At 52.3% G+C, this 11,629-nt stretch overlaps 1 long non-coding RNA gene across 3 annotated transcripts; it reads right to left on the reverse strand.

Moving 5' to 3' along the window:
- Positions 1-6,640: 6,640 nt before the first annotated feature.
- LOC108178573 (uncharacterized) lies at positions 6,641-11,629 on the reverse strand. 3 transcript variants are annotated; one of them, XR_007911554.2, is made up of 5 exons: positions 11,407-11,629; positions 9,447-9,638; positions 7,268-7,396; positions 7,074-7,181; positions 6,641-6,902 (listed from the first exon to the last, which is right to left on the reverse strand). It is a non-coding gene; the product is annotated as an uncharacterized lncRNA (long non-coding RNA). The 3 variants fall into 3 exon arrangements; XR_007911553.2 differs by having other exon boundaries at positions 6,641-7,184; positions 11,407-11,627; XR_001795331.3 differs by having other exon boundaries at positions 6,641-7,181; positions 11,407-11,625.

Genomic DNA, 11,629 nt, shown 5'->3' on the forward strand with positions numbered 1-11,629 from the left:
CCCCCCCCACCTCAGGCATGGTATTTCTTCATCTGTAGAAGTTCACATATTTCCCATAATGTATTACACAAGCCAGATCTCTCCTCTACCTTACTGAACATACTAGCTGTCTTGTCTGTTTTCTGATTCTGTCATCTATGTAAACTTTAGGTCCATTCCAATTGACTTTTATTTTTCTCATTTTTTTAAAGATTTATTTAAAGAGTTACACAGAGAGAGGAGAGGCAGAGAGAGAGAGAGGTCTTCCATCCGATGGTTCACTCCCCAATTGGCCACAATGGCCGGAGCTGCGCCGATCCGAAGCCAGGAGCCAAGAGCTTCTTCTGGGTCTGCCACATGGGTGCAGGCACCCAAGGACTTGAGCCATCTTGTACTGCTCTCCCAGGCCACAGCAGAGAGCTGGATCAGGACTAGAACTGGCACCCATATGGGATGCTGGTGCTTCAGGCCAGGGCATTAACCTGCTGTGCCACAGCGCTGGCCCCTATTTTTCTCCTTATTAAGAGTGATTTTTTTCTTTCTTCTTTGCATGCCTGATTATTTTTAATGGGTGTCAGATTCTGGCTGTCCCAATTATCAATATACTCCCTTCTAGCCCCAAACCCACCCTTCGCTGCCTGTTGTGTGATAACTGAGCTGGACCCTGTAAATGTTTCTCCTTTGCAGCTGGCACAACACTAAACTTTGTCAGTAGGGGGCACTGGAGGGCCTCTTTCCTGCTCTGGTGGTCTCTGTTGGTTCTTGCTCTTACTGCTTGGTTGCCAGGGGAATGTGGGGGACACCCCCATCAGCTTGTCGCCGTGTCCCCACTCGCAGCTCCCCATCCAGTTCCGGCAGCTCCTGGGTGGGCGCACTCTCACTGAGTCTCACACCCATCAGATAGCAGGACAATGGTCCTGGAGGACTCTCCAGACTCATTCGGCACATCGGCACGCTCGAGGGGATTTCCCACTTGCCAGTGCTGACCACGGTTCTGTGGCACCAGCCTCAACCTGCCTGCTCCCCAGATGAGAGCTTCCTGCTTGCCCAGGAACGGAGGGTCAGCTCTAGTCTGGGGCACCCAGTGCACTCCATCATGGGTGGCCACCTTGCCCTCCTCCCCCGTGAACTCTGAATTCTGCCTTGGGCATCTTTCCTCCGCTCTGAGATGTCCCTTAGAGTTCTCTTGACCCATTTGCCCACTTACAACTAATTACCTATCAGAGGGTGGTATCATAAAGAATTAATAATTCTTTAAATTTTTTTTTATTTATCTGAAAAGCAGAGTTACAGAGAGAGAGGGAGAGAGATCTTGCATCTGCTGGTTCACACCCCCAAATTATTACAAAGGCCAGGGCTGGGTCAGGCTGAAGCCAGAAGTCTAGAACTCCATCCAATGTGAGTGGCAGGGGTCCAAGGACTTGGGCCATCTTCCACTGCCTCCCCAGGCACATCAGCAGGGAGCTGGACTGAAGTGGAACTGCTGGGACTCCAATGGGTGCCTTTATTTGAGAGACAGAGAGCTCCTCTCTGCTGGTTCACTCCATAAATGCCTACAACACCCTGCACTGGGCCAGGCTGAAGCCAGGAACCAGGAACCCGATCCAGGTCTCCCACTGCTGGTGTTACAGGCAGTGGCTTAACCCACTGCCCCACAATGCCAACCCCAATAATTCTTTATATTAAACTTCCCCTGCTCAATGACTATGTGATTTCTCTCCGCTGACTGGAGCCTGGTGTTATACAGACATTGTGAATTTAATCTGTTGGGTTCTGGATGTTTTTGTTTTCCTGTAGATATTTTTGAGCTTTGTTCTGAGATGAAGATAAGTTGCTTAGAAACAGTTTAATTCTTCCTAGCCTTGCTGCTCAGCTTCGTTAGGGGACCAGAGAGGTGTCTGGAGCTCATTTTGTCCACCCTCGGGAGTGTTCTGCCCAATCAATGCCCCCGAGTTACCAGGTCTCCCACTCTGGCTGGGAGGAATATAGGGTATTCGTGGTCCTTGTGCGGGCTCCCAGCATCGCTCTCCGGTCAGGTTATTCTGTCCCCAGCTCTGTTCTAACCAGTATACAGCTCATCAGTGGAGGGGAACTCTAAGATTTCTGGAACTTTCTCTTTGCAAATCTCTCTCTGTTCCCAGTCTCTGCCCTGCAGACCAGCTTCCTTGGCTTTGCTGGCCTCCCAGCTCCATCTCCTGGATTCAGGGCATCTGCCAGCCTCCGTCCGGCTTCCCCATCTTCAGACTACAGCCTGTGAGCCCCCAGGTGGTTGGTCCAGGCATTGCAGGGCTTGCCCCATTTATTTTCCTTTTCTCCAGGACCATTGTCCTGCTATCTGATGGCCGCAGATCTTGAAAACTATTGGTACTTATTTTTTGTCCAGTTTTTGGATGGCTTTAGGCTGCTCCCTGTGATTCCACCAGACATAGAAGTCAAATCTAGTTTTAAAATATTCATTTACTCAGGGGCCAGCATTCGGTGCAGCAGTTAAGATACCATTTGGGATGTCCGCATCTCGTATCAGAGGGCCCAGGTTTGAGTCCCTGCTCTGCTTCCAATTCCAGCTTCCTGCTCATGCAGACCCTGGGAGGCAGCAGGCGGTGGCTCAAGTACTTGGGTCCCTGCTACCCATGTGGGAGACCTGAATTGAGTTCCTAGATCTGGCCCAGTCTCAGATGTTACAGGCATTTGGAAAGTGAATCATGGCCAGCGCCGCGGCTCACTAGGCTAATCCTCCACCTAGCGGCGCTGGCACACCAGGTTCTAGTCCCGGTCGGGGTGCTGGATTCTGTCCCGGTTGCCCCTCTTCCAGGCCAGCTCTCTGCTGTGGCCCAGGTGTGCAGTGGAGGATGGCCCAAGTGCTTGGGCCCTGCACCCCATGGGAGACCAGGAGAAGCACCTGGCTCCTGCCTTCGGATCAGTGCGGTGCGCCGGCCGCAGCGCGCCAGCCATGGCAGCCATTGGAGGGTGAACCAACGTCAAAAGGAAGACCTTTCTCTCTGTCTCTCTCTCTCACTATCCACTCTGCCTGTCAAAAAAAAAAAAAAGTGAATCAGTACAGGAAAGAGCTGTGTCTCAAATAAAATGAAAATAAACAGAATAAAATGAAAACAAATAGAACATTTTCAACATAGTTATTCATTTATTCAACTTACACACAGAAAGTTATTGTGTGCTAGCTACGGAGATGCAGCAGTGAACCAATGGCCCCTGGGGCTCATTTCCCCACTACAGTCAATTAAAATCCCTAACAGTGTTTGAGCCCACGACACCTCTCCTGGCCGTGGACCGCGAGACCGGGAATGCGCACCAGCCCTCCCTGCCTCCAGAGATACTGCTCTGCCCTCTTGCCTTTGCTCCTGCCCCGTCCAGCACACCCACAAGTCCGGAGGCACCCCCTTTTTCTTTTCCAAGCAACTCCATAGCATTCTTCCCACCGCCCTGTCTGTGCAGGGCCCGGAGGGCAGCCGTGAGGAAGTCTCCCAGCCTGCACAGTGGGGTTGGTGTTTTTAGCAACATCTTCCTGGCCTCGAGGGAGGAGTTTCCTCCCTCCCCAGCTCTATAACGTCACGCTTGGCTATTTAATAAAGACGCTGAGATCAATCCTCGCTCCGTGCAAGGTCACCGATAGGAAGCCCTCATCGGCACCTTGCATCTGTCAGCTCAAAGCCAAGGTCTTACCCGTGGGCCCGTTGCATCCTTGTCTCCCCATCCCAGGTCACCACTTCTTGGTCTGTGTTAAGCTGGGGAGGCAGCCAACCCCCCATGCATCTCTGCTTTACTACCCAGCATCCCAGACTGGGCATGCCCACAAATATATGTAAGATTTTAAATACCTGTTGGATTGAGATAGCATTCACACACCAAAACATTGCCCCTTTCTAGACTTGTCAGTTTAGAAGTTTTCAGTCTATCCTTCACCCCCAGAAAAAAAACCCTGCCCATTCGTAGTCACCCCCATTTCCCCTCACTCCCACTGCCCAGGAAATCACAGATTAACTTTCTGTCTTCACGGCTTTGCGTCTTCCGGATGTTTCATACAAGTGGAATCAGGTCCTATGTGGTTTTTAACGGCTGGCTTCTTAGCATTGTGGGATTGTGTGTGTGTGTGTGTGTGTGTGTGTGTTATTTGAGAGACAGAGAGCTCCTCTCTGCTGGTTCACTCCATAAATGCCTACAACACCCTGCACTGGGCCAGGCTGAAGCCAGGAGCCAGGAACCTGATCCAGGTCTCCCAGGTGAGTGACAGGGACCCACCCACTCGACTTACGACCTGCAGCCTCCCAGCATGTGCATTGGCAGGAAGCTGGAATGGGGCAGTGGAGCTGCGGCTGCAACCAGGCCCTGCACTCTGGGACACAGGCGTCCCCAGGGGTCTTTAACCCCCAGCATCATGTTTTCTCCATGCTGTAGCCTGTCAGTGCTTCATTCCTTTTCCTCCAACTGTGTCCACGCGCCACACTTAACGGAGCTCTTTATCAGCTGGCGAACGTCGGGGCCCTTTCCCCTTCTTGCTATTAGGAACGATGCTGCCAGGGACGCCTACGGACAGGTGTTTGTGTGCTGCACGTGAACACTGAGCCTCAGTTTCTACCAGCACTTTGGCCGAGTGCTTGGGACAGAGCAAGCGCAGCTGGCCCCGAAACCAGCCCGTTTTCTGCTGGTCACACTGGCGGAGTCCTCGGGAGAAGGAAGTCAGGGGCGCTGGCTTCCTCTTCCAACGCTCAGCCCGATGGGCCCGGTTTGCTGTGTGCCAGGCCCTGGGGCCTCCTCCCTTCCTCCCAGTGTCCCCTTCCTCCCCTTCCTGAGTACTGGCTTAGCAGCTGCTGACTTTGTGCCAAACTGTACGGGAGCACCCGTCGGGGTCTTAGCCTAACTCAGTGAGCAGTAAATTCAGGATCCTAGTGCCCTTTTAGCTACTGTCCCAGCCCAGTTCTGGGGGACCAGGAAAGCCTCCTCAGAGGGAGTGAGCTTTGTCCTCCCACCTTATACAGTATGAATTTCCAAACACTGGGGCCGGCATTGTAGCACGGCAGGGTAAGCCACTACCTGCAGCACTGGCAACCCATGGGGGCACTGGTTGAAGTCCCAGCTGCTCCACTTCCAATCCAGCTCCCTGCTAATGCACCTGGAAAAGCAACAGGTGCTTGGGCCCCGGCACCACGTGGGAGACCCAGATGGAATACCTGGCTCGGGGCTTCAGTCTGGCTGTTGTGGCCATTTGGAAACTGAACCAGCAGATGGAAGATTTCTCCCCCCCCCCCCGCCTTTTCTCTCTCTCTCTCTCTCTCTCTCTCTCTCTTCCCCCTCCCCCTTTCCCTCTCCCTCTCCCTCCCTCCATCTTTCTGTCTCTCCTTCTCTCTCTGTAACTCTGCCTTTCAAATAAATAAATAAATTTTTTAGAAATAAATTTGCAAACACATAGAAAACCTTACACACTCACTTCCTGTTTTTCTCAACCATGACTGTCTGGCCAGGTTTGTTCCAGTTTTCTTCTGAAGGGTTCCGAGGCACACATCAGACATCATGGCGGGTCCCCCCCAAATGCTTCAGCGTGTTAGGAGCAGGGAGACTTTCCTATGCACAGTGTCCTTATCATGCCTCGTTTCTTTGGTGTCTCCTTTCTCTAATGTCCTGACAACCTATTAATATTCCAGTGACCCCGGTGATTTCTAAGACCTGGATTGCGGTGGCTTTGTGGGAAGGAGACTCTGACCAGGCTGCGGGTTGGGGGTGCCCTTGCGTCTGCCATGGGGAGGCCGGCTGGGAGGCGGCTGGGAGGGGCCTCGGAATGAGCCAGTTGGAGGCTGCAGGAATCGTGCAGCCTGCAGAAGCCGGCACCTGCCCCAGGCGCCCTGGGGGTCTGTCCTGGCTGTGCGGGTTCCCGCGGGTGAAGGGGGAGTCTTTCTGGGCACACATCTGAGGTGCCTAGGGTGTGGGTGTGTGAGGAGCAACCCGCCGGCTCTCGCTGGGCCCCCTGACCGGCCCATCGCTCAGCAGAGGGAGCCAGCAGTCCACAGCCACCGCTCTGGGACGTTCCCGATGACCGATGACCCGATGACCGGTTCCCTTTGCTCACCCTGTGCTCACTGTGGGAGATGGGCTCTCAGGACAGTGCACTTCCTGCTGCCTCCAAGACAGCGCGGGCGTCCTTCCACAGGCCTGCTGGGGGCGGGGGGGCAGCCTGGAAGAGACACTCACGTCCCAGGCCCAGGGCGCCGTGGCACCCATCACAGGGTGCACAGGGTGGCTCTGAGCCTCCCGTGGGAGGGGGGAGCAGCTGCAGTTTCTATTCTGGGACCCCGGGTAGGCAGTAGACCAACTTCTCCAAGGTCGTCCCATCGCCTTTCATCTATGTTTCTGGGATACTGCTTTGCTCTCTGGGATGGAGCTTCGAGCGGAAGCCATTCTTTAGCCTGAGCCCCCTTAGCCCCTCTTGGTTGTGCCAGGGCACAAAGACAGAGGTGTCAGAGGCAGAGCATAGCAGCTCAGCACTGGGAGCCCAGGCGCCACGCAGCGGGGCGCACCTGCAGAGGGTCCAGCTTGTTCAGTAGCCACCCCTCAGGCATCTTCTTGGGCAAGGCTTTGGTTCAGGCCCGACCTTTCTGGAAACCTCTTTATCAGCTCCCTTCGTTCAGGCCACCAGAGCTGGACAAATTGACCCAGTAGGGAGACCACTTTTATTGACCTGTTCAGCATGAATTCATGAGCGCCCCTGTTTGCTCGGTTCTAGGGGCTGCGAATACAGCGGCCAAGAGGACTGCTCTCCCGCTGCCACAGGCCTGCAGTCTGGTGCACTTGGTAGGTTTCAACTGGGAAACAGAACAGCCGGATCGCAGAGTCAGGGTCCCTATCGCGGTAGGGGTGCAGCAGTGGTGCAGCTAATGGGGCCTCTACGGCCAATTTTTTGTCCCTGGAAGCACCTGAGAACCACAGACATGCCCACACCTGCTCCGGGTCTCACAGCTGCTGGACACTGCCCGGTCACTAGCATGGCCTGGCATGTCCCTAGGTTCCCCTAGGCTCCTGATGCTCATCCTGCCCTAGGGAACCCCACTTCTGTGGATGATGGGGCCACACCACGACTTTTCCACCTGGGTTCAGGCTGCGAGGACCCTTAGGAGATGGCCAGAACCCTGTATTTGAATCATACTCCATAGGATCCTTCTCAAGGCGTCTTGAGGGCTTGTCTTGGTCCATTCCTGCTGCGAACACAAGATTCCTTAGACTGGGTGGTTTATGAACAGAAATAGAATTTACCAGAAATTTCTAGAAATTCATTTCTCACAATTCTGCAGGCTGGAAAGTCCAAGGTCAAGGTGCTCACAGATTCAGAGTCCAGTGAAGGCTTGCTATCTGCTTCCAGGATGGTTCCTTGTCGCTGCACCCGGGGTGGGGGGGACCAGTGCTGTGTTGTCTGTGGCAGGAGGACAAGAAAGGACACACTGACCTCCCCCTCTTTGTAAACGCACTGTTGACAAGGGTGGACTCTGCCTGACCTAATCACCTCCTAACGCCCCTCTCTTTTTAAATTTACTTATTTAAGAAAAAACATTTCTTTGAAAGGCAGAGTGTCGGGGCCCGTGCTATGGCGTAGTAGGTTAAGCCTCCATCTGCTGCTCCAGCACCCCATATAGGCACTGCTTCCAGTCCTGGCTGCTCCACTTCCAATCCTGATGGCCTGGGGAAGCAGTGGAAGATGTCCCAAGTGCTTGGCCCAAGACCTATGGGGTATGATTCAAATACCAGCACCGAGGACCTAGAGGGGGCTCCTGGCTTTGGATCAGCCCAGTTCCAGCCATTGCAGCCATTTGGAGAGTGGACCAATAGATGGAAGACCTCTCTCTCTCTCTCTCTCTGCCTCTGCCTCTGCCTCTCTCTATCTGTAACTTTGCCTCTCAAATAAGTAAATACATCTTTTTAAAAAAATCAGGGCGAGAAGGAGAGACAGAGATTTTTCGAGATTTTTCATCTGACGATTCACTCCCCACATGCCTGCAACAGCCATTCTGGACCAGGCCAAAGCCAGGAGCCAGGAACTCCATCCTGGTCTCCCATTTGGGTGTCAGGGACCCAAGCACTTGGGCCATCTTCGGCTGCCTTCCAGGTGCATTAGCAGGGAGCTGGATCCAAAACAGAGTAGCCGGGACTCGAACTGGCATGCTGATATGAGATGACAGCACCACGGGCAGCGGCTTAACCCTCTGCACCACAATGCCAGGACCTACATATTTTCACTTTCTTTGAAAGATAGAGAGACATCCTCCATCTACTGGTTCACTCTCCAAATGCCCACAATAGCTAGGGCAGGGCCAGGACAAAGTCAGGAGCCCAGAACTCACTCCAGGTCTCCCGGATGGAGAAGCACCCACATACTTGAGGCATCACTTACTGCTGCCTCCCGGATGTGCACCAGCAGGAAGCTGGATCAGAAACAACAGAGCAGCCAGGACTTGAACCAGGCTCCGATATGGGGCGCAGATGTCTCCAGCAGAGACTTCAGCTACCACACCCAATGTCTGCCCAAACACCCATCTGTTAATACTGTTGTGTTTGGGAACAAGTTTCAACATGCATTTTGAAGCAACACGAGCATTCAAACCATAATAGGATTGTGCCTCTTAAAAATTATTATTTAGGGGCTAGCACTGTGGCGTAGTGGGTAAAGCTGCCGCCTGCAGTGCTGGCATCCCATATGGGCGCTGGTTCGTATCCTGGCTGCTCTGCTTCCCATCCAGCTCTGTGCTATGGCCTGGGAAATCAGCAGAAGATGGCCCAAGTCCTTGGGCCCCGCACTGGCGTGGGAGACCCGGAAGTAGCTCCTGGCTCCTGGCTTCCCGTCAGCCCAGCTCTGGCTGTGCGGCTAGTTGGGGAGTGAACCAGGGGATGGAAGTCTCTCTCTCTCTCTCTCTCTCTCTCTCTCTGTGTAACTCTTACTTTGAAATAAATAAATAAATCTAAAAATATTATTATTTAAGGGCCCCCCTCTGTACGTGAGAGTAACAATAACAATTAAAAAGCACAGTTTTAAGGGCTTTGGCTTGGCATCTGTTAACTGCCTGGGATGAAATGCAACTTGAGTGGCACTGAGTAATCTTCCCAAGGGCCCTGGGAGGGGGGCTTCCCAGAAGACGGGGAGGCTCAGCGGAATGTGAGGGCAGAGGAAATGTCCCGGCTGCCCCCAGAGCCCTGCTCCCTGGCCCTGCGTCCCCGCCTGGCTGTGCCCGAACAGAGGCCACGGCGGTCAGGAGGAAGCTGTCCAGACTCCTCAGGAAGAACACAGAGACTGGCGATTCTGCTAAGGACATCGTCCGCGGGATCCGAGGCCCCGCCCGGAGGGCCGTGTCAGGTCCCTGGGGGGGCTTCGGCCAGGCCCCCTAAAGGAATCAGGGCTGCACATCGCCCTTCCAGGACGGGAGAATCCGCCTTCGCTGAGGGAGTGACACTGGAGGGTGTGGGCTCCTTACCGAGGGAGAGGAGCCAGGGGCGTGTTCTTCTCAGGCTCCGCCCTCTTCCATGATTTTTTTTTTCCCCCAGCCGGAAGGGGCCAGGTTTTCTTGGCACCTGATGGGCAACGCTGGAGCAGGTGGCCTCTTTCAGAGGCTGGGGCACAGCAGAGACAAGCCTCGAGGAAGGCGCAGGCTGAACGTCCAGTAGCTCTGAGAATAAACACTAGTGTTCTTCAATGCAGTAGGGTAACTGTAGCCGACAGTAATTTATTACATATTTTGTTTATTTTCATATAACTCAATATGTATTTTGTTTATTTTCATTTTATTCAAAAGGCAGAGACACAGAGCTTCCTGGTATTTTCTTTTATAAAGAAATAGAAGAGTGCAGTTCCAAAGTTTCCAGCACCACGAAATAGTGAGTGTTCAAGCGGATGGAAATTCTCATTACCCTGATTTGACTGTTGTACACAAGTATTGCATTACCACTCTGCGTCTCATAAATACACAAAATTTCAAAAACAGCTCTGGGAAGACTGGGCTGGATTCCTGGAGGGTGTGTCACGGGCTAGTCAGGCCTATGGAATCCTTGAGCCGCGTTTCTTAGCCGAGGACAATGACAGGAGCCCTCAGGACACCCACTGAGGCCACGGAGTGGGATGGACCTTGGGTCGGAAGCCCCGTGGTGGACCAAGCGTGACCTTTACTCCTAGGCTACTTCCCGGGCATTATCTGGTTAATTCGTCCTTTTTCTGGTCTAAGAGTGCTTGCTTAGTTTGACCACAGGGAGGCGCTAGTGGTCTTGGAAGCAAATAGTTGGGCAGGGCGTGGTAGGCATTGTGGACATAAAAAGAAAACCTTATTAATTGATGAACACTAGGATGTTTTTTTTACTTTCAAATTTTTTCTTTTTTAAAGATTTGCTTTTATTATTTATTTGAAAGGCAGAGTTACAGAGAAAGAGAAAGATCTTCCATCTGCATCCTTTTATCCCTAAATGGCTGCAACAGCCAAAGCTGGGCCATGATAAAGAGCCCCATCCAGGTCTCCCACGGGCATGCAGGGGCCCAAGCATTTGGGCCATCTTCCACTGCTTTCCCAGGCTCATTAGCAGGGAGCTGGATTGGAAGCAAAGCAGCCGGGACTCGAATCAGTGCTCCAGTATGGGATGCCATGTTGCCAGCAGTGACTTAACACACTGCATCATGACGTTGGCCCCGACTTTCTAAATTTTCTGCAATCAACTTGCACTGGTTTTCCAAACGCAAAATGGAGGCAGGGTTTGGGGGTGGAAGAGATTCACCACGCAATGATAAATGGTTATGTTGCTACATTAACCTTGGACACTTTTTCTTTAATGGCTGTGCCTATATGAAATATACAGTTGCATTATCACCCAAAGAAGTAGAAATGGTTATTACCCACAGGCAATTTATCTGCAGGTAAAACGAAGCTTCGAGAAATCAGATGGCTCAATTGTAGATGGAGCAAATCTGTCACCTCCCGCCTTTCTGTAACTGGGACTATTTCCCTGGAAGCTGCCGTAACGTAACCAGGCAACCACTGTGTCCATTTCATTTGCTGCTGAATTCATTGTGATCCACAACATTAGAGAAAACGTCTATGTAGAAAGCTTTTTCTGGATTCAGAAAAATATTTCTAGAAGTGGACTTGATGGTGCAAACATTTTAAAAACAGCTGATAAATACTTAATGCCAAATAGGAAAAAAATCAGGGAAATTTAAACTCTGGCTAGATATTTTATATTGAGGAGTTATTGTTGATTTTTTTGAGCATTCTAATGGTATTGTGGTTCTGTTTTGTTTTTAAAGATGGAGCTACTTTTTAATGCTTTCCAGAGGATAAAGGAAAAGAATGTCAGCTTTTTTTTCCCCCAAAGAGGTAGAGAGAAAGAGATAGAGGCAGACAGGGGGTGGGGGGAGCTCCCATCTGCTATTTCACTCACCCAAGTACTCACATTGGTCTGGGCTGGGCCAGGGCCGGGAATGCAATCCAGGTCTTCCACATGGGTGGCCGGGACCCAACTGCTAGAACCATCACCACTGTTTCCCAGGGTCGGCACTGGCAGGAGGCTGGAGTCAGGAACTGAGAACTGAACCCAGGCACTCCGATGTGGGATGTGGTGTCTTAACCGCTAGGCTAAACACCTGCTCCCCGCTTATGTGCTTTTAAAGGGGCCT

The sequence above is a fragment of the Oryctolagus cuniculus genome, chromosome 17 (assembly GCF_964237555.1).
Source record: "Oryctolagus cuniculus chromosome 17, mOryCun1.1, whole genome shotgun sequence".
NCBI lineage: Eukaryota > Metazoa > Chordata > Mammalia > Lagomorpha > Leporidae > Oryctolagus > Oryctolagus cuniculus.